The 19,766-nt window shown below is 42.5% G+C and overlaps 1 protein-coding gene across 4 annotated transcripts in view; it reads left to right on the top strand.

Annotated features, from left to right (window-relative positions):
* LOC110989444 (mesotocin receptor-like) overlaps nucleotides 1–19,766 on the top strand; it is a 56,728-nt gene that overhangs the window by 8,760 nt on the left and 28,202 nt on the right. For all 4 annotated transcript variants that reach the window (XR_015425268.1, XM_087137008.1, XM_022253828.2 and 1 more), the window contains one exon: nucleotides 13,120–13,275. The gene's annotated coding sequence lies outside the window, so the exon portion shown is untranslated. The remainder of the gene's footprint in view (nucleotides 1–13,119; nucleotides 13,276–19,766) is intronic.

Raw genomic sequence — 19,766 nt, 5'->3', positions numbered from 1 at the left:
TAGCCCTATATATAACTCTAGGTCAAAATTCGTAAAATCCATTGCATTTGGTTAAAAGGTTTCTGTGACGTCACCCTTTTGTTCAAACTGTAGATAATATGTTACGAATCTACAGCTAACGGTAAATTCTTAATTGATTAACGAACTGCAGTTATTGCACATTACCCTCGTGTCCACCCTCCCGTTGTTTTGGTCGAACATCTGTGGCCTTATTGTGTATGTCTGACTGTCTCGATAGAAAATGACGTATATTTTGTTACCTGTCGAACTTGTACGATCAATGCAAGACAAATGCAAGATTTCCAATAAGGATTTGAATTTTTCTTCACCTTTCTGTAAGGACTCAAAGTGATGTATTTTGGCTGCTTTTCTGTATCTACGTTTGCCAAGTCCGTGTTATATGTTGGATTAAAGTTTAATTGAAGTAAGGCAAACTCGAGTACATGTTCTAGTTGTACCAAGATCATACCGGTCCTGAGGTGATAGATCTTTCATGATTGCTGCTCCATGTCTTTTGAATAGTCTCCCCTGAGTGTACGGTCCAGTTCATCTCTCGGTTCATTTAAAACAGCTATCGGCTATCTTGCTTAAAGGGTTAGCCATTAAATTTGCTAGTCTTGTTAATTTTAGGTGGATATGTGCGCTTTATGAAATTCATTATTGTTATTATTTAGCTCAAAAATTGGCGTCGTAATTTGAATTCAAGGTTAATTATTTTCCAAACGAAATAGCAATGTGTAGTATGTGGGCGTTTTGGAATGATTCATTCGTAAGACCATGTCAGGATGAGTGAGCGTCATTTTGAGCGGAGTGTAAAGTGGTTCGAAAACTGCTAACCCTACTTTCATGAAGTTGAATTTAACAGCATTCCTCAATTTCAAAGAGTCTTGTGGTGGTTTTAGACCGGTGGGTTTTGCTACTATGACACGGACACACGTATAATAATGACTCTTACGGCGCAAGAGTACATCGTCAACACAGACGGTGTTGACTGCAAGAATACTCTCAGTGTTTCACGTAAAGCCAAAACCTGTGCACGTTAATTAATGGAACAAAGGTGTGCACTCAGGTGAAGGGTTAACCGTGAGAGCGTCATAGACTCAGGACTGCAGATGCGCGCGTGCAACAATGGGAAGTAGACTTGGAACTGTGGATTCGTGCATAAATGCGGTCAGCCTCGCCTCGCCCGTTCTTTGCGCGTCCACGTAACGAATAGAGCACTGGGCTTCGTCGAACATAGCATTGCTGTGCACGCACTTTGCATAGAGAGGCGGTAGGGCATCGCCAAGATACAATGGGTGGAGTGCGTACGCCAACACTCCACACCTTTAAGATTTACACCTAGTTTAATACATGCCACGTTGCTTCCAGGAGAGCTCTATGCGGTGTCTCGGTTAATTTTATGTTTTTGGCGGTCTCTTTAACCACATTGAGGTAGTAGCACACATTGGTTCTCATAATTTATTTTGTTTCTGTGTGTATCATTCTGTTACTGCAGGCCTGTAGCTTTAAAGAAGCAAAAGCTGTGCATTATAGTTGAATTTGCACGATGAAACATATAAACTCTGTAAAGGTTGATTTTGTGAAATATGCCAGCTACTGCCTTTGAAATCAAGACAAAAACCAAGACGGTCGGAAATCAAGACACTGAAAAAATTCACAGAAAGGCCTCTCTCGGTTTGGATATATTTGTCATTTCACCGAGCACAAAAGATATCAATCTTTTTTGACATACAAACGGGCAGTCCGAAATACTTTATCAAAAATTGTGGGATTTTGTTTCATAGAAAAAAGACCCAGGACTTTCCTAAATATTTTTCATTGGGATGTATATCTTACATTGGGATAATGTAGACTGCTGTTCCATATAAGTCCTGTAATTTGGTCGGGGACATTATTTTCCCGTCATCAACAAAAATTCCAATATGTTTCTACCACAGGGCACCATGCAGGCATGGTCGAGTTGTGCGTCTCGCTCAAACCCGAGAGTTCGTGCATCTAGTCGTGATTTTGCGATAATCGCCGTCACCACATCTCGATGGTCGGGGTGTGTAATTGCGTCAATAAGTCCCAGAGAGGATGCCGTCACTATTTGAAGCTAGCAACAGAGGGAATGGGACGCCTTGATCCGCTGAGGGGGCGACCTCAGCACGTGCGTGGCTACCCTGGCCCCCCGGTTGCGCAGCAGAGCACAGTTTTGAGGAACCGCGGCGAACTACAAAACTAATTCGCAATATAGCGAGTCTCTTGCGGCGTCCCACCTTTAAATCTCACTCAGAGGTATCGTCCTATACTTCATCCTGCGCTGAAGAGTTTGAGGGCCCTTAGTCATCTCCTTAGTCTGGTCCCGCGAGAGGCTTATCTGTCTCTTTTTACTAGCCGCGTATCCTCTGAGATCCCATTATGCCTTTGCAATCCTATTAAGGGATAAGATGGCGCAGGATATGACAATCTGGCTCGTGTAGAAGGCCCCAATCATGGCCACTTACACGGCTGCTTGCCCAATAATTTATTTCATCGCAACAGTCGCAGTAATTGGATGGACGACATGCGCAGGCTGGCACAACAATGTGTTGGCCGTGAAAAGCACTGTGGATAGGAATACATGCCATGCCGGGAAAACAGACTCAATTAAGCAATATATTTGTTCACAGTGTGACCACTGTTGTGAGAGAGTGCTGATGAATATTCAAAACGGAATTACCATAATCAGTGAGGGAATTCTGAGGGACTGAAAATGACTTCCAATGTATGCGTAAATGAATGATAATGAGTGGGCCTGGTAGTCCAGGAAGTATTATGAGACATTTATTCATTAGAATATCAGCCAATTAAAGCAGGATGCATTTTTGAATCGGGGCCAATTAGAGTAGGGTGTAGTATGTCACTCTTTTAAAACCAGCCAGCCGCTTTGTAAGTCTCAGGATTACCATGGAAGTCATAAAGTACTAAACCAAGCCACAGTAGAATTTTAATTGTTTACATACCGGCAAAATTTGATCCAAGTAGGGAAACGAACTACTTTGCAGTCTCTACACAAGATGATATAAGTGCCCGTCATTGACTCCACAAACGAAAATTTACCATGAGTATCAAAGAATGATACGGGTGTTGTGTTCAAACATGTTTTACGTTACACCAAACAGTCATTAAATCTTCTAAAGCGATCATGCTCTTACAAGTAAAGAATATTTAATAGGTTTTGGATTTGGATTCGTCTATGTCCGTTTGCTTTTTGGTTTTTTTGATACTCAAATGAAGAGTTATTTTGCGAACTAGATAAAAGCCATTATGGTCTTTCTCTGAATTTCAACTTTTCGTTGTTACCTCTAGCCAGTCTCTGTTGGTTTTATGCATTAAAACGCAACTCAGTGAGTTAGAAGGAGACGTGATTTGATACACTATTTCTGTTCCTAAAAGAAATGACATCATCTCAACCAATCAGAAACCAGCAAAATGTACCAAGTTGATATACGTTGAGAAGCGGAATGAGCACAGTCGAAAGAACAAACAGGTGTGGGTGTTCAAAAGAGTCCTATATAAACAGTTCATGAATTTAAAGATTGTAACTCATTTAATGAATAATCATTAATGATGGTGCCTTCACCATGAAAGACAACAATGAGTATCTTTGACAGTAATCGGTTAGGGCAAGTTCATAGGCTGTTTCGTCACATTGAGGGCACTCACGATTTACAGGTAAAGAAGAAAGGGATCGTTCAAAATGAAATATAGGCCAATCAATGTTGAGCAACGTTTCCATAGTGATTGAATTATTAAGTTTTACACCTAAGTTGGAAAGAATCGGCCGGTCCGTTCAAATTATACATTCTGCTCTAACTGATCAGTGTCAAATGATACACTCTGATTCGGGCATCTCATCATATATGTTTGTCTTACTTTAGACTCCCTCGATTACTTCGACCCTTCATTATTATTCATTATTCAAAGGACTGTGACTCATTTGCACTGTATGCATGTTTTGCCTCATAAAGGTCCAACACACAACCTCGGCCACATCGTCTAAAACTGCCTTATCAAAATAATACACTGATAAAAATTCGCTGTCCAGGCCAATATACAAGCGGAATAGGAACGTTGTGTTTGCTGCCACTAAGAATTCAGTCATCACGGGGCAGCACATTCCCTACAGTCGCTTTCTGGGGCGGAAACACTCCCTCTGTTTCAGCTAATATTTCGAAATGGGACGCGATTTTGGTGGGTACAGGGAGAAGTGGAGAGCATTTCTAAAAGTATTGACAAAGCACTGGCATTCCTTTAATACTAAGGTGTAAGATCGCTTCGTGTCCTTTTCGTCAATACACTCGATAAAGCTACTTGTAAAAAAAATTCTCAGACAATTTACTTTCTCCAAAATGTGTTTCCTCGAGTCTTTTTTACGAACGCAGATCAAGATGCCCCTATACGAAATTTACCATTGTTGGTTTGTTTCTTTTGTTTTACCTTGCAGTTTCAAACTCAGGCAAAGTTCACATGACCGATGACTAACCTGTTGGAAATATTGGAGTGTACCCTTTGAAAGCCAGTGTCGCAAAACAAAATTGATTCACCGTTGGAGTAAATTCAATCCGTAACCCTCTTCAAAGCAAACACATACCACGTTGTTCAATCAAATGTCGCTTACTAAGAAAGTACTATTAGTATTAATTGATTCGACTACGTATTTGATCCCGCCTACTGAGAGCCAATCTTTTAGACAGCACAATCTACCTGTGTATCTGCATTGGGCGCCAATAGCTCTGGCAGCCCAGTAGATAGGTACTAATGAATCATTGATCTCAACTCGCCAACTTTGATAAATGGGGCCATTTGTCGAATTGGCCGAGGAGGGGATCTTGTCATCCCTCAAGTTTCCAGAGGACGTAATCAATTGAGGCCAATACATCCGCGGCATCATTAACCAATACCCAGAAGATAAAATTTACAGGAGGCGAGACCAGAGTGCACCGGTTCCATTTGGCTCGTCCGCATTGTGGACATTGACATTAGATTCCATTTGTCTTTACGGGTGCAAGCCATTTATCATTTCGGGCCGTCATATTTGAAGAATGTGCCCCTGACGCCAATAGTGAAAAAGTACTGTTGGCTCGTTTCAATTTCTAATCATCATCTAGGATGACGTCGCGGTTTCCTTCTGTTTGTCTGGACGAAGAGACGGGGGCGACAGGCGCAGTGTTGTCTCTGGTAGACCTTCGATGCAGGGCCAACTCCCTGAAGGATGAAATAGTCATCTTTGGATTCCAGGGGCATATTTGGTTTTAGGAAACAGTGGAGTTGATATGAAAAGTGTTGATTGTAAGACATTACTTCCGGTAGGGGGGACGGGGGAAATTCAAAAGTAGATTTGTAAGAACACCGTCACTCCATTTGATTCCAGACACGCTTGACTCATATGAAGGCTACTGCATAAAATACGCGGGAACATTTAAGTCCCCGCTACAACCTCGACTGTGTATTCAGTCAATGGCTTCATTGCACTTAACACCGCCACAACGTCTACCCCACGTCAGCGATTTCCCTAGAGTTAACGGTTCATGTGATCCCACATGTAAAGTTCTGCGACGGAAAGTCTGTTTCAAAATCTCTCCTCACCAGCGCTTGAAAGGAAACGAAAATCATTTCCAAATTACCACAAAATTACATTAAACTACAAGTTAAAAAAAATCTCAACCTCTGTTGACATCAAAAGTACGTTCCCTGGCGGAGATCTTTGACTTTTCTTAAATCTTCCGTCTTGTGCGCTTCTTCGTTTAGGAACATTTTTGCGGCACTGTTTGATCACGCAGGCACAACCGACCGTGCGCGCGCGCGTACCAACGGCACGAGCTGGAAGTTACTAGGCTGCATCCAAATCTGTTGTCTAGAGCTAGGCCTTGGGTTTTCACTCCATTGGAAATACGTTACGGCCCCAGGACCTTAGACCTAGCCGTAGCTCTGGAATCCCGTCTCGGACACAGCCTAACTTTCATTGTCAGTCAAAGATGCCCTGCGTACCCACGCTTACTGAGCGGGTGGAGTGACTGCTGTCACCTTTTTCCTTGTCATTTTTAGGGGATACAGATGCCTGGCGTCATCAGTATGGTGCACTCACGGGGATATATTGAAGGAGGGGTATACCTTTGGTTGCTGCCCCGATCCATAGCTCGTAACTCAATCACCACTTCTGTTTGCTTTGTTTTTTTGCCGCATTTGAATTTCTGTCTGCCATGAAACTCAAATTGAAAGTCCAGTTAATAACTTGTAGCAAACAAGCAGGAGGTACTTTGCCTCATAGCCTTCTCCCAGTGGCAACAAATCAAACACAGACACGGGGGGGCATTTTTTATTTGATTACTTCCTCCGAACGATGTGGTACCAGCTTGAAATATAACATTTGGTGGTCTTGAAGAAGCAGATTTAACTTTCAGCACCTCAAAGACGAAGAGCTTGCACAGGAAGATTGGTGTTTTTAGGAAACGAGCCTCAGGCAACCACGTCGTTCGTGGAGTCTATCCATCCATGGCATCATTGGAGAGACAGGTTGTGTCCAGAAAACCTTTTAGCTTAACATGATGTCGAAGGGATACAAGGGGTTGGACATCTTTAAAGGCGTTATCCCACCGATTTTCGCAGTAACCAAGTAGGCTTACGCATGAAAACGTTCCAATTGATCTGGCTACTTTCCACCTAGAGAAAAGGAGCCGTTCCCGTTTTAGTGCCTTCTCAGAGTGTATTCAGTCCCAAAGGTTTCGGCTGCTCATTAGCAATGATTTTGAAAGGTACGCACATGTAAAAGCATGAATCCTCCATGTATTGGCAAGCTTTCCATGGAACAGGACGAAGGATTTTCTTGTAATTGGCTTTTATTCTCAAAGGTTTCACGAGTTAATCATAAAAGCTAGGCACAGATTCAGCCAAGCTTTTATTCATGGTTAAACAAGAACCGTGGTCAGAACCAGTTTAAGCTTCATCATGAATAATGCGAAACTCCACCTTAAGTGTACCGAAGTTGCTGAATCATCTGAGGGAGTCCCCTTTGTACTGTTATTGGGTAAAGTTGTTGTCGGTATGGCTCAAATACTGCATTGATCAGAAATGACGCCTTATCTTGGCAAATCAGAGCTTGCTCCATCATCCCCACAAAAACGATTTGTCCTCAAAACCTGGAATAAAAAGAAAAGTATTTGCACAGGTGTACAATTTATTCATAGCCACCAGACATCTACAAGACCGCTTGTCATTCGTTGAAAATTCTAACTGCCGCCAATCCTCAAGTTTTGGTGGGGGCCATGACAGCTCGGCTTGTGAAGAAGTCTAAGCCCATCAGTCTGATTCGAACTGGACTACTTTTGTCACCAGAGAAGGTTGAACTGTCATATAGGCCTAAAACTCAGAGTCCCTCTTCATCTGAATAAAGATAAATATAAGCAAAAAGACGAGAATGACATCAACAAGCGTGATGTTTTATCGAGTAGGAAACCGCACCGTATACCGTCCCCCAAATTAAAGCATTTGCTATTACAGACCCAAACCAGACCTGAGGGTACCACAACCCTTTAATGTAGCCTTACGTCTTCCCTTGGGTTCAATTAATGGTAGACTTCACTTGACCACGGCAAATTGACATTCTGTATACTTATAATACCTCGGGTAATGCATAGACTAAACACCCTGTGATATGATTAGCCTCCCTTATTTTAAAATTGACTTCCTAGTTTCCTTTGGAGGGCCTGGAAGATCTCCTGGACGGAAATGTCAGTGTAATTGCTTTTGCAAGGGGGTGTCTCTTTTTTATACACGTTGTAGAAGGGAATTCATTCGGTTTCATTGAGTAGACACTCGCCGCTTGTGTATACAGAATTCGGGACATGAACTCCTTGACCAGCCGGCAAAATGTAATTCCTGCGTCACTGATATTGCTGTAACAAGCAACAGCCGTTTCAGGAGACGAGCGCAGATTCATTAGACACGTCCTGTACTTTGCCTTTCTCTCCGTTAAAAAAATAAAGAATAAAAGTACATTGAGTGTACAACAACACTTGTCAACATCCATCCTTTCGGGGGCAAAGGGGGTTGAAATGTAGTATAGTGTTTTGGGGTAATTTAGAAGTCATGGATAGAAAGAATATACAGTTGTCGCATAATTTAGAGGCCTTGTGGTAGTTAATAAAAAAGTAGAAAATAACACCAAAGGAAAATGGTGAAGGCAAATTAAACACAGCTTGTCAAAAAGCAGCGTAAATTAGCATGATGTTGGCAAAAAAAGATATCATTAAGAAACAAGGAGGGAAAACGCGCAGTAAACGGCGTTGCCACTGCAGGGCGCAACAGATGCCGTTGTCGATACCGCTGTTCTTGGTGTCGTTTTTTATTGAAGCCACTGCTCTTGATGGTGCTGTCAAACGGTTGCTGGTTGCTGCTGTTGACGCCACTGCCAGTGTTAATGTTGCTGTCCCACTTTTGCTAAACGCACTTTTTTACGTTGTCATTGTTGACAACGCGCGCCGAGGTTCATGTCCTATTTGGTAGTGTAAACGTATACGCTCACTCGGACCCGTTGCCAGTATTAATTTTGGGTTCATCAGTTGTATTGGGGCTAACTTAATACCTATTACAGTTCATGCCGTGGTGCACAAGCATAGCCACTGGATGTCTCTCAACCTTTGACAATGCAAACTAAGCGTGACATTCTGTCACATACATTTACGTCACCCCTCGTCGCGGCATTATTCAGTGTAGGGCCCCGCAGACACGCGCATGCCGAAGTTCTGCTGAACTATTGCTATTTGCTGAGATTCCAGATTCCTGGCGGCAAACAGCCAAGAGAAATAAGGACTTAACGATGCCCACATTTAGGGGTAGAGTAAAACGATATTGTTCTTTCCGGCTTCAAGTTGACGCTCGGGTGGAATGTGGTCGCGGGATTAACGAGAGCCGAAAATAATGGAAGATTTGGCTAAGGCTCTGACGCTGCAATCCTGCAATCATTTAAGCAAATACACCTTGAGAAATCTTCTAAGCTTGCTTTTCTCTTTCGGAATCAATGGAGTTGAGAAAGTGCACTGTCATATATAGATTGAAATATTATATTTGCTTGCACTTTATTCACGTTCGATCGCACTATTCCTTTCTGTCTTCCTACACTCCACGAATTCTTACTAAAGTTACCGTGGTTTCTTGAGCGGAGGTTTAAGCCCAGCCGTAAAATCCATTTCCGTCAGAGACTCTGTTTCACATTTTATACGGACGGCAAGAAGTCTTAAGTTGTCGCGCGTTATGGACAGGGACAACCTCAGAGCCCAATGGCTCTAATGACTTTTCTCTCCCCACGTAACAAGATCAGCCTTGTCTAAGTGATCTCGTAGTGTCTCAAATGCCGCAATTGCACACTGTTTGAAATGAATGTACATGCATGTGTCTCCAAAATTACTCCGACCGCCGTGACTCAATACCACCTCATTACCGGTTTTTGCCGAGGCAAGTGATGGCTTAACATCTTTAGCCGGTGGGAGATGTAATTAAAAAGGGCACTTGCCTTGAAGCTAATTTGAAATTTAGATACGGACAGCTATTACGCTGTAGCAAACACACAGAAATCAACTTCCATCAGTGATTATCTGCACTTAGGTGATTCGACGCTTCTTGGTAACTGTCGCTAAAGGGAAAATGCGATCGGAAACATTTCATTTATCGCTAGCGGGAAACAGCTGCGAAAAATCAGCCACATGAGGTATGTATCTCGGATGCAACAACTCTGTTGCGTCGTTATAAAAAATGCAACAACACCTTTTCGTAGATTATTTAGAAGAACACGACACATCTCCGTTGGTGACCCTATGATCGTATTTAGATGATCAAATTCGAAACAAATGTATGTCCACATTATTTATATCCGTTGCCATGCATAAACATGTCCAGTGACAGGTAAACGGAGTTTCGAATGTGTGACCTTAAAGTAACACCAAACGCCATTGATTGATATAATGCCACTCGGTTAGCAACATCGACTGCAATGGCCCACCACCCGAACGTTGACTACCTAACAAGACATAGAAATAAGGTACCCGGCAATACATTTCACATAAACATGACATTATTCAGACGTGACGACATCATCCGTGCATGAAAATTTCTCAAATGTACTCGGGACCACGAACGATGTTGAAAGAGCCATTCGTGTCCAGTGCAGTGCTCGTGCAATCAGCTCACAAACTCGGGTGGTTACTCAAAGTTTGGAAATTAAACACGGTTTGTGAGAGTAAAAATCCACGCAAGTTCGCTGCTTCGAGCATCGTTTCAAAGTGATCAGTGGGGAACACTTGGACAGGTTGCAAATCAGTGGGACTTCACAGGCCTCAGTGAAGTCCCGCTGAATGGCTTATTAGGAGAGGTAATTAATAACAGTTGATATATACTTCTGTGAAGCTGTACTTTTTGACCCCATTCTTAAATATTTCGACTACAGACCCTGTATGAGGTCTGGTAAAGATACAGGTAGGCCCTATGCTCACAAGCCTGTTCCTGGCAGAGGTCACACTTGGGCTTGACCCTGAACATTATGTTGGAATTGCATTGATTCCCAAGGTGTTAGTGGAGACACGACGCTACTAGAGAGTCTTTGTACACAGCGGGAGTGCCAGGGCATTCCTCTTAACGGCAACAGTGATGTGTCATCACTTGGCTATATATGTCATAATTAGGCTTGATGAAGGGGGTTCTTGCCTGCATCGCCGACAAAAAGCCACCTCCGCTGGACTTAGCTTTAACTTCACGCTGAGGCGAGGAGTTGACCGCGGATAAGTGTCGTTAGGTGCCATGCGCTGGCACGCGGCTTGCTGTTTATTTTCAGTTCTAGTTGCGATTGTGCTGAAGTAAACAAAACAGTCTCTTCTCACTGTGGTCTCGCGTGTAATTTTCTTTGGAATCATCTGAATGTCTTCGCCGATATCATCCTTTTCTTAAACACCTAAATGATCACTCTGGTCTACTCGGAAGCTGCCATTATTGTGTCTCCATTTAAAGATGCGTAATCGTCGACCGCGATGACAAACGAAGGAATGTCAAGCGTATTTGCCCAGCTATCTTTTCTCGGGAGCGTTGCGCGGACGTAAAGCAAGATTGAGTAACATTTCAGGGAACAGATAAACACTACGAGAGGCAGAGGATCGGAACAGGCAACATTCACATTCGATGAAATGAGAGTTGGATTCCGTGAAGTTGGTGTGATCGCTGAGGCCAGCGAGGGTTGAGACCCCGACGATCTAAAGTATATTAGCTTCTTTTTCACGATGAGCAGGACGGAAACTCGTCGGCACAAACATGCATAATCACAGGAAAATGCGACGCACTTGAACTAACAATGGCGCCCGGAAGCAATCCTTCGTTGCTTAGTTTACTCGCCCGGGTACCAATGGCCGGCTTTATTCGTTCACCGAATGGCTGCGGGCGGCATAACCACCGCCACTTCATTCAGTCACCCAGGCAGTAATGCCGAGGTGTTCAAAACCCACCTTGTCGTATCACGTTCCAAGACTAGGGGACGCCGCCGTTAAATGAATGCATAGCAATTCACTCGGGAGGTTCCGTCAGCACTTGGGGAAAAATCCAATCAGCATATTAAAGTAATGATCACAGTCAACAAGTGTGTTTGTTTCTAATTAAATATTAGAGCTGAAGTGATCGCGAGAAAAAGTCGCATTTTACTTCGACTTATGCTTTGCCGGTGGTGCTTTATGCAAGTCAATCAAAAAAGCAAAGGAGGTTAAGGCTCGAATCATTCAGCTTTTGGGCCTGAGACCATATAGAAGTCAGTATATGAAGCCTGAGACGTTTTCGCAAAGAAAAATCTAAAACGCTACGAAAAATGCTTCAGTGTGAAAAGACAGCCCCACCCGTACAATGGCTGATTCAAATTTCATCTTTAGAAGGAAGAACGAATCGTAAAGCAGCGAATCCACGTTTGTAAGTCGTCCTCGTTGCGGTCTTAGCTCTGGGCTTCTTTGACCAATTCTGAGAACCAACTAACCTGTATTGTTTATTTAGCAAACACTGAATACGTTATACCTTGTCTTCGTTTGGGGCTGCCGCGTCTCTCTTAATTACAGCTGGCATACCCGGGGATCTTGTTCCCGTTCAAGTCTGTTTACCATTATTCTCATCCGAGTTGTGAGCCCTGTGATACGTTCAGACATCTCACTATCGGATTTCCTCAGCCACTGTCATTTAGGATGACTGTTAATTTAAACGTTGTCGTTATGCACTGAGGAAAGTCATTCTCGCACACAGTGGTCAATTACTTCGCGAACTGACAAGACTTTTTACAACGGACGGTTCCACGCCGCGGTGCCTTAAGATGCTTTTTAGCGGGAAGCTTTTTATATCATGTATCATTGAACTTTGACGACAGGGTTACCCAGGAAACACATGTCCCGTCCCGAGCTAACCGATAAGAATGGCAATGCTCGGGTTTTTCATTAAGACAAACGATCCAGTGAAAGTTGAACCTAGGATAAGGGTTACTTTTATGTCTTGTATCATTGAACTTTGGCGACGGGGTTACCCAGGAAACACATGTCCCGTCCCGAGCTAACCGATAAGCACTGCAATGCTCGGGTTTTCGAACAAACGAGCCAGTGAAAGTTGAGCCTTCTAAATGTCTTCAGAAAACACCGACTGCTGCCTAAATTGTGGCCCAGTTTCCCGGTCTATTGGGATATGCAGTCTCTCAGATTATAGTAGAGACGCTTGTAAAAATATGGCGGTAATAATAATGTTTGGCATTTGGTTAAGAATATGCTGTCCAACTTGAAGATAAACAAGGCATCCTGGGATGTTTACTCTTTGAGTGCGGTATATTGCTTACAGGGCGAGGCGAGGTGCAGTTTCGCCGGGAAACGGCGCAGCGTGCAGCATTTCTATAAATGTCAAGTATTTTCTCAGACTTGTTTACTAAAGAATGTAAGGATACTTCACTTCTGGTTTGTGTCCCGGAGGTGGTGTGCTCTATGCCTTTTCTTACCAGACATGATGAATACAACACCTATGTGGAAGAGGGACTTTACATATGCTTATGAAGCATTGCTCTTGACTAACATTATTTCCTTTGGCGATCATTTTTAGGTTCACCTGGTTTGGGGACAATGTGGGGGATGGACATCGAGTATTAACGGAAACGGACAGCGTGGATGCCATATCTGCTGCCACCAAGTGATTCACACATTGCTTCCCCGCGTGGCACCACAAAACTATTGCTCCTGGTGTGGACGGGTTTTAAAGGTAGGTTACACCATTGGTGAAATTACAACATGGCACTGCCAAATAACCCTTAAATATCTTTCTTGGAGGAAAGTAATAACTTTGCTGAATATCTCTTTCTAGAATGTTGTTGTTTTCTAGAAAACAGAAATTAGTTTTGATCTAGGTATACCTTTTGTTTTACGGTTAATGGGAAAGAAAACCTGTTCATTTGTGGATTGATCCCACATGTGCGTTCACTCACTCGGAACGCCCTGTAGTCCATGGACGTTGCACAGGAAGAATTACAGGATCTGCGATTTGAGCGTCGAAACGATTTTTCCGATGTTTCCCCGTCAAAGCATTTAACTCAAAACATGAAACAAACTAGTGGAATGAAAGTTGCAGTAGAGTTTATACCCAAGAACCTACCAATCTTGTAACATTAAAGCAAAAACCGAGTCATGAATTTTACCTTTACAGCATACACATTGGACGACTGCTTGTCACGAAAGCACTTGACAATCGCGTTGTCTAGTTGGCCTTGGAGCGTTAATGTCGGGGTTCCACGTCTAGTTGTGTGCTTTCCCCGATTGTGCTAGGTGGAAAACCTTATACAGAGGAAGTATAATTATATTTATCTGTCTCCATTGTCGCCGTGTTCTCTCCCCCTGTGATCCTGGAAAATTAGGGCGGCTGTTGTAGTCAGCGAGATGGCGTTGTACTCATTGCTGTTCCCCGTATTGTCTTATTTATCTTGTTAGACCTGAATACGTATCAGATGTCATTCATCTAAAGAACAAGGTATAGGCGTCTGAGAAAATATCCCAGTTTGTCAGTCATGCGGAGGTAATTTACCTCCTGACCGGCTGAGGCTTCTGTAGCCTTTATTCCAGCAGTTTCTTTAAAAACTCCTTCGGTGTGAGACATTTCAACGAAAAACACAAGTATGGCACCCGGGACATGCTTTGGTCACACATTTTTTGCAGTAAAAGGAGACTCGTAGATTACATTTTCCCAATTCTTTCTGAATAAATCCGATGAAAACCCTCTCAGGCAGGCTGTAATTGCCTTTTCTGGGGGGGGGGCTCCTTTTGGGGGTTTAAGAACCCTTCCACACATGCAACGACAACGCTAGCCAAAGCATTAACATTCCTTGCTATTGCAAGAAACTGGGCAAAAACGTGTCGGGATTATGATGTGTCTTGCATACGCATGACCACCCGCAGTAGCAAAGCTTGGTTTCTCTAATCTTCGATAATTATATTCACAAAATGTACCGTTGATTTGTATTTCAACTATGTTTACCTCTCTCTTTTGCACCAAACTCAAATAAAATGCTAGGCACAACCTTTGATTTTAAGACTTGCATGTATTTGCTAAAATAAAAATGACTCCATGGAAAATTGTTTAATAAAATACACAAAAGAGACACATATAAACGTGGGAAGTGAGAGATCTTGACTTTTCAAGACCAACGCGGGGGTAACCATTTATGAATCGATCAAACAGAGTTTGAAAATGTTCAGGAAATTGTACAACCTTCAATAAGCCTTTTCAACAATATAGTGTGATGAAATTTAGTCCGAAATTCAATAACGGGCACCAGTGGACTGTTCAGCGCGCCGTGCACAGTTCACTTGGACGTAGCACACAATATATCAGAAAATCCCAAACTATCATTGGATTTAATTGAAGTTATTAAATTCTAATAAATTATCATTTTCTCTACCGCAACTTTGCAGTGGGTCCGTAAACTCTGGATTGACGAAAGGAAATGTTCAGAGTGAAGATGAATTTTTATTTAGGTTTGTAGGACACTTGGTATGTTTTGATCCCTGATAATGTTTAAAATGGTGATTTTCCGCTCCGAAGAATTGGATGAAATGGTCAGAAATCACTTGAATCGCTCAACAGAAGGTCTGTAAAAGCAAGAATATTTTGGGATCTTAAAGCAGATGCTGAATTCCACGCTGCTGAGGCTTAGCGCTTTCATCTTTCTCAGTACGGTGCTGTCGATAAATTATTTGCATTCCACAGTGCCGAAAAGTCTCAGTGGGTCCGAGTTGGTTATGAGTCCGAGTTAGCATGGCTCCCAGTTAGTTTGGGTCCAAGTTGGCATGGGTCCGAGTTGGCGCGGGTCAGAGTTGACCTTATCCCCTTCGGTACAGGTATCAGTGGTGGCAATCCGGCGTAGCTAGTGGAGGAATTGAGGATGACCATGATGAGGAAGTACATAGTGAGCATACTTGCGTGCTGGACCATTTGAAACAGAGGGATGGTGCACAGTTGTCGACGTAATTTCACGAGTGTAATGACAGTCTGGTTCCCCGACCTGACACTCACATGACTTCCCTTTCCTTTACCCTTTCTTCTCCAGTCTTTCCTACAGCGTCATGATTTTGCCAACAAAACTGACTAATACAGGGATCTGACACTCCATACAAACCTCCAGCAACCCCTGTGCAGACGTGGCATACTCAGTGTGGACCTCTGTGCAAAACAAGCCTACATAATGTAGGGTGCGATGGCGTTATGTGTGCCTGGGTGTTTAAAACAAGTTCAAACCAGGGGACGCGGTGATAAAGTTTTTGTTTCGTTTTTGCTGTTATTTTGTTCATAGAGAGTTAAGAATAACAGGGCACTGTTTACCGAGGTAAACAGGTACCTAAAATCCACAGTGGATGTCTCTCTCCACCGAAAAGTGGAGTGATGATCCATTGGCCAATCACCCGGCCATCACGTATGTTTACTCCCCTCCACGTTAGTTTGGCTTATTAATCCGGGCCGAACACTGAATGCCAGCACTACTCGTTTGATGGAAACGAGATGTCTGACATAATTCCTTTATTATTCAGTCATTTAATGCAGCAGTAGCCTTTTTTTGAGCCATGAAATTCGTTGATTTCCTCTGTTCCTGTAAAAAAACAACAAAACATGATATTCTAGCATCCGGAGTTGTCCCAAGAATTTGAAACACATAAAGGTGAAGCGGCGCTGAACTAAAGGCCATCCTGATGATCATTAGCTTGCTTCGTCTTTTAAGCCAGATTCAAGAACTTAAATTTGGTTCACGCTGCTATTCTATTCACAGCACAGCAAGTCATTACATAACTGAAAGTCGAGTTGATATTCGAATAGTATAGAATTCAGTAGAGTTAAATGGTATCGATAAAAATTGTTTTATGCTGTATCAAGGATCGAGACTGGTTTCTGTGAACACTAAATGATGATGTTGCATGAAATGACTTGGTGTCACTTTTTAAAAAATGCACCACTTTCGCTTTATCGTGCTTATCATGAATAATGTCCTTTGTAAATCTATTGATAGGGCATATCTCCAGAAAAACTTCTGTAAGAAATATTTTCAACAGTTTACACGGCTATGTATGCTATGTTGGCAACACGCCGTGCGGCGTCTCCAAGTTCTCCAAGTGAGAATACAACATCCACTAGTGCTGAACACTGGCTACGGCTCTTCACCGTTCCATAAAAAAAAATGAAGTTGTAGTCATAGGAGAGGCGGCTAGAACGCGGCTCGCCCGTCAGGCGCTACCCCACTAACCCGTGTATTAACTCAGTGGTGTACCGGCAGCGATGGGTGAACATACGTGCCGTGAGGGAGGCTGGCTGTGTACTACATGCATTTGTACCCCGCCCCCTTCATTCCTACCTTAATGACTGCCATGGACCATATTGTCTTTCTACTCTTCGGGTTGTACTGAGTCCCATACGTGGGCTGGAGAAACAGTGCAGGGTAATCTTACCTTTTCTTAGACGTTTGAACCTGCCCTTTTCCACAGATAAGACACTATCGAAGGATCGATGTGTTTCTGCAACGGGTACCACTTTATTAGAAAGGGAGGCGAGTAGGATTAAAGATAACAACTCAAGCTCCCAGCGTGTAGGGTATCGAAGTGTGAATTTCCTTTGCAGTGGTCTTTTTAAAGACCAATCTTATGTGCTTTTGCGAAAAAAGAGTTGAGAAATAACGTATGGTAGGAAATGAAAAAAAGTCTTTTTTAAGAGAAAAATAAATGAGTATGGGAAATGCTGTTGACTTTGTAGATTAAATGGGTTTTACCCAAAATGTCTGTTTTTTGAATGAGCCCTGGAGTTGAAATAAGGAACGACGTATCTTTTGGGTCGAAATGATTTTGAAAGTGCCTTGTTCTTCATCACTGTTATGGTTATTCCTGAAACCCAAAACATGTACTGATGACATTTAGCATAGATGATTTTGTTTTTGCTATTTTCTGCCAATTGCAGAATCTGTGTAATTAAACTCTGCTCAATACGTGGGTGCTCATTTACCTAGCTGCTCTATACGCTGCAGTAAAACTTATGGCCAAATACGGGGGTTTCACAATAGTGCGCCTCCAAGAGTTTGCAAAATCTGTCGACCCAATGCACGTTTGGAAAGGGTCAACAGATGTCGCGCATTGTGATTGGCCAACGCGCTGCAAACTCTTGGAGACGCACTATTGTGAATCGCCCACATTGTGAAGAAACTGACTGCAGGTAAATGTTGAAATATTCTAAGGAACTTTGCTATGCCCAAGATCGCCAGATGTTTGTTACTTTGTTACCGGATGAAAGCTTGATTTTTCTTTCCCACGAGAGTAGCCTACTCGTCCCTACGAAGGCGAGATTTCACAGTGGCCAAACAACCATAACAAACACAAGACAATGTCATAAAAAATTTTTAAAAGGGAAAACAAATATGGCAACCCACGGGCTGAAAAAAACAAGATAATGTAAATACAGGGACTCATACCAAATCAGATGGTCTTCCCCCCCATTTTTAAGGGTTCCTTCACTTAACTTATTCGGATGCGCGAAAGAGTAAGTCCTAACCCTTTTCACTAATAAAATGATTTAAGCAGGTTTCACCAACCAAAGAATCTGCCATTTTTCATAGCTACTCCAGATGGCACTTCCAGTTATAATGTTACCCATTTAATCACCCACGGCGGACCCATATAAAGGTTGATCCGCTGTGGCATGAATGCGTACTGCTCGTTCAAACCTCGGGGCATCGCACGCCTGAACGTTTATTTACTCCATAAGCATACATAAGGCCCTAAGGGTGCCACAAACCCTTATGCTGCCCTGGGCTCGACTGCATCAAGTCTCTTTTGAATCAAGGTTTCTGACAGTCAACCAATCGTCATATACCTGCCAGACATTCCCGGCATTTTGTCAACAGTTTTGGTGGTTTATTGCTGATTCCCCTGCGGCTGGGACGTGCAATGATGACGGATGCTCCAAACATCTGTCCCAAACCAGACTCCCGACCCCGTCCCCTCTTTCCCAGAGTGAAGAGGTGACATCATTTTCGCACGTGAGCGACGCTGAGCGATTTAGGCAGATGTAAGTCAAGATAATTGCCCTGGGCCGAGCTAAAGAGATTTCACAGGTTTATTATCTCGGTGGATCGGATTTGCCTCCATGACCTGAAATATTGGTCAGGAGTGCGTCACCTTCGTGTCACTCCACTGTGATATTTTTGTCTACTTCATGAGTTCGTGTATAACCAAGGGACGCTCCGTGCATCCAAAAAGCTTTTCCTCGTTAGTGATGTGTAAAAAGCAATATAAACTTTAATGCTGTTGTCTGCAGATAACCACGCATGTTTGTACACGGATTCTTAGTTCTGAACCAACAACCTACGCAAATATGCCCACAAGTTCCTTGACTGATCCACTTGAGTTGGCCTAACTTTTTTTGTGAAGTATACCTGTCAGCCTAGTACGAGTGCCAGTAGCATTTATTTATCAACAGTTTCAACCAGTGTTCGCTGATATAAGTTATGTTCATTAACTTGAGATTTATAATGTTTTGAAGAAAAAAAACAAGTAAACGAGACATGATCAGCTAATCAGGGGTATTTCTGTAACAGCTAATTAAACAAAACGTGGTAACAATACTACATGTAGCCAGTAAATTGGCAAAAATGAATTACGTGACGTTGTATCAAAACGCAAGACCAGTTAATTTAAGGTTGAGTAAAATAGCGGTCAAAAATCGCTAATTTATTTTAAGACTGCATGTTAAATTTCAATGAATTACATTATTCAACAAACAATTTCAGTTGTTTTGTAAGTTTAAATGTTTGAACAATACTTTAATGAATTACATTATTCAACAAACAATTTCAGTTGTGTTGTAAGTTTCAATGTTTGAACAATATCACCTCTCACCAAAATTTCGACAATTATCAATTATATTACGGGAAAAATTACATTTGAGATGACAGTTTGCCTAAGGATGCGTTTCTATTTATGACCGAATTCGTATTCTATCACGTGCTGACCACAACATGTAAGCATATCTTAGTAAAGTCCTTAGGATATGCCCCCGTGATTGAGTGCCGATGTTCAAGGAGTTAGTGTTGGCAAGGAACATAAATTTAATTTTCACGGCCACACTGCCCAACTGTCTGAAGCAATTATGTATTTTTATGATGGCGCATTGCCCACGCATAGTTCATCGTTAGAAACGGATATTATATCAAGGAAAGAATTACGACT

Source organism: Acanthaster planci, linkage group LG05, assembly GCF_054643075.1.
Source record: "Acanthaster planci isolate LZ-2023a linkage group LG05, COTS_SCS, whole genome shotgun sequence".
NCBI classification, from domain to species: domain Eukaryota; kingdom Metazoa; phylum Echinodermata; class Asteroidea; order Valvatida; family Acanthasteridae; genus Acanthaster; species Acanthaster planci.
Note: the sequence above shows the minus strand (reverse complement) of the source record. Positions and strands in the feature narration are given on the sequence as shown.